Here is a 3,905-nt window from a genome sequence, read left to right as displayed (position 1 = left end):
TTAACTGAATTGAATTCATATATGGAATGATTTTATTGAGCTTTTTTCATTCATTTGGACAAATCTTACATATTTGTGGTAAACTTTTTACTTCAAATTTAGAACTGCTAACCTTCGTTTTTAAATACAATTTTATGTATTTATATAAGCAATTTTTTCTTCAATAAAAGACATGTTTTATTAATATATTAAATATATTTATTTAGAATCAACAGCATCGACTGGCCTTCAAATATTAAAACACATTTTTTTCTTCTTCTAGTACCTTTCACTTTGAATAAGTTGCTGTCTAGCAATTTTGTTCACCTTTTACAATTTCAATACCTACAAATATAAACAAAAAAATCCTAAACCAATTTTTTTTCACAAAAGGTTAGCGTCACTGAATATTACCTCAAAATTGAAGATTCCAAAATGAAGTCGAATGAAGGGGTTGTTATTCTGCTGGTATTTTCTTGTTTTATAAACCAATTTTCAAAAAACGAACATTTTCTCACTAATTTAAAATAACAAATATTTTATATATTTTATTTGTTTTTTATTATATTATTTTACAATATTATTTTTTAACAATCTCTCCGTATACCATAACAACGCGATTCCAACTAAAAAAACAACCCACGCGCAAACACGTCGATTACATCGATGACAGGTATCGATTACAGGTAGATAAAAGAAATTTAGGAAATTTTCCTATATTCTAACAAGTGTGTTTCCTTAAGTTTTGAAAGGATTGAATACTTCTTAGTACGAATGAGCTAAAATATTTTTCTATGCCAAGTGTTATTCGTATGTATGATAAGCTTTCTATAATAAAGGAAGTCAGAATTATCATTTTAAAAGAAATCTTTCTAAATTTGATGAAACTTGGTTTTAGTTCGGTTTTTGTTTATTTGTACGAATGCTTTGTTATCAGTGAATAATATTTTCTTTTTCAGTAGTAAATTCTTATACCCAGCGAAGAAAACGGTATAAGTAAAATGCCATGCCTTATTCTAGTTAATGAACTATTCCTAACTGCTTTCAGTTTAGGATTTTTTTACTGGAACAAGTAAATTTTATTATTTCACACAAAAATTTAACTGAATGGAAATAAAATGGCTAAACTAAATTGTTGAACATTTTTGTTGTTCGCAGGATTCCGGTCGCGATTTTGCGATTTTGATAAAATTTGGTACAATGTGTTTTCTTGGTCAAAAGACAAACACTGTTGAATTTGAAATAAATTGGATCAAAGTCAGATATAGCCCCCATATACATGTATCGCCCGATTTCGACAAATGAGACCATACTGCGCTTATTTACTACCCGATTGTCTTCAAATTTAACACAAAGAATTTTTTATAGTACCCTTAAAGTGTGCAACATTTTATCAAATTCGGTTCAGAATTAGATATAGCTCCCACATATATGTATCGCCCGATTTTCCCAAATTTGACTATAAAATCCTTACATTTATTTTAGTATGGGCAAGTTTGAGCAGACAAATTTTACAGCACGCAAAAGTATACTTTCTCACGAACAATTATAAGCAAAAATTTTCATTAACAATCCCAGCAAAAAAAGCGTCGGCAAAAAAGTAATGAAAATATTCTTTTTGGATCCGGAAGTGGTGCAAAATTGACGCAGAAGCGATGAATTTAACATGGGCTTGTCATAGGACGGAAGTCCTCCATTTCAACAGCCGTTGCAGTGAATTTGCATCACTTCTTTAGTTGTGATCCGAATTCAATGTTCTTTTTTTCATAATTTTTAATGGATTCTAACGCTTGTTGGAAACGTTTGACCTCAAATATTTTCAAAAATTCACAATTTTTTCAGATTGGATTAAAATAAAAAACATCATTGGGAGTGCATCTTCTGGAAGTGCTTTTAAAGTTGTGCCTTTGGAAGAACCTCCAAATTTTTTTGCTGGGAATCGTTAACATTTCTAGTTCTATTCCTCGCAAATATACGTATGTACTAAAATTTTCACATATAAACAGCACTTTTGAATCCACAAATTCAAGTTCAAAACAAAAATATTTTTTAAAGTGTTTACAACATTTTGAATTACTAAAAGTTTTCTTTATTCACTTTTATTGCAAAAAAAAACAAAAAAAAAATAAATAAATAAGCACGACAATGTTTAAATTTTTCTCCCCTTGATTACATGCAACTTGCATACATTTTGGTAAACATTGGCAGCCTTTTTCTCCTGAACAGGTTTGCCAAGTTTTAAATTAACTTTTGATTTGTACTTTCCAAGATGTTTCTATAGTAATTTCAATTGGAACATCCAATAATTTTTCATTTTGAAAATTTGACTTTTTGCCGCTGTTTTGCGATTTCCGCCCATAGTACCATAGTATTCTTATTTATTAGCCGATCGCACTCAAAATTGGCACAGTTAATTTTTGTAGTAGACTACTAAAAAAGGATTCAAAACTGTTCAGATTTAGATATAGCTAACAATGTAGGTGCAAACTGAAGTGTACTTCCTACACACAAAAAAATATTTTTTGTCTTCAATCACTACAATTATCTTTTTATTGAAATGTCTTCAATCACAGAAATGATAGTATCAATTAAACAATTAATTGAAAGTCAATTAAAAAATTATTTGACACTATTAATTTTTGTGATTGATTTTTTTTTTCAATTAAAAAGTTTGTTAAATCAATTAAATTTTTGATTGAATATTTTTTAAAATTAAAACTTTAATTGGAAAAATGTTCGTGAATTTAGACATATCATATGACCATAAATCTCTTACCTACACAGAAAAAATATCACCAAATTATTTCCAATTAAAAAGTTGGTTGAAGTGGAAATTTTTTCAATTAATAAATTAATTGATACAATTAACTTTTTAATCAAGATGGAAAGATTAAGTTAATTAAATCAATGATTGAACATTTTTAAAATTTTAATTAAAAAATTAATTGATACAGTTAACTTTTAAACCAAACTCGGAAGACTAAGTCAACTATAAAAGTGATCGAATTTTTTTTTAATTTTTAACTAAAAAATTATTTCAAACAATCAATTTTTTAATCAAACTAAAAATACTAAGTCAGTTAAAAAAGTAATTGAAAATTTAAAAAAAATAATTGAAAATAGTCACGCGTTAATCGTTAGGTTGGGTTAGGTTAAAGTGGCAACCCGATTAAGTTGCAGGCTCACTTAGACTATTCAGTCCATTGTGATACCACATTCAACTAAAAGTACCTATTACATATAGGCGATTCTAGTTTTAACCACTGAACCTTCTCTATTATTTTCTTTTGTTGAACCAAAAAGATTGTTCCAAAAACATTAATAGACTGCTTAAGTTAACGTTTTTCAGTTCCGCCAGTAATCTAAAGCTATATGCCCCTAAAATTCGCTTACGCCTTACACTAAATGCAGGACACTCACACAAGAGGTGTTTAATTGATTCATTTTCCTCCGCATCATGACAGTTCATACAGTAGTCATTATACGTCACACCAATAGTTTTTTATAGCAGATATCAGGAGTGATATCTGACGTCTTGAGAACACTAGCATATCTAGTGTGCGGTTTAAGTTTAAATGGGGACATATTTGCTTGGTGTCGTTACAACCCTTGTAATTCTCCCATCGAACATTGGTCAACATAACTGCCTTCTCACACAGTAAGAGCTTGCAGGTAGCCAGCCGTTTTTGAGTTAAGGAACACAAAGTCCAAGGATTTTATTGCAGGTTGACTGCCTGAGTATATATTAATGCCAATATTTATTGGAACATTACTTCTCAGCTAATTCACCACTTCTCTTATTGCTAATATTTCAGCCTGAAAAACACTACAGTGATTAAGTAATCTTTTCGCTATTTGAATGTCCAAATATATCATTAAAAGTCTGACCACTGCCGTGTATAGCCAATGCACAATTTTGGGTTTTA

The sequence above is a fragment of the Haematobia irritans genome, chromosome 2, assembly GCF_050003625.1.
Source record: "Haematobia irritans isolate KBUSLIRL chromosome 2, ASM5000362v1, whole genome shotgun sequence".
In the NCBI taxonomy this organism is placed as follows: domain Eukaryota; kingdom Metazoa; phylum Arthropoda; class Insecta; order Diptera; family Muscidae; genus Haematobia; species Haematobia irritans.
Note: the sequence above shows the minus strand (reverse complement) of the source record.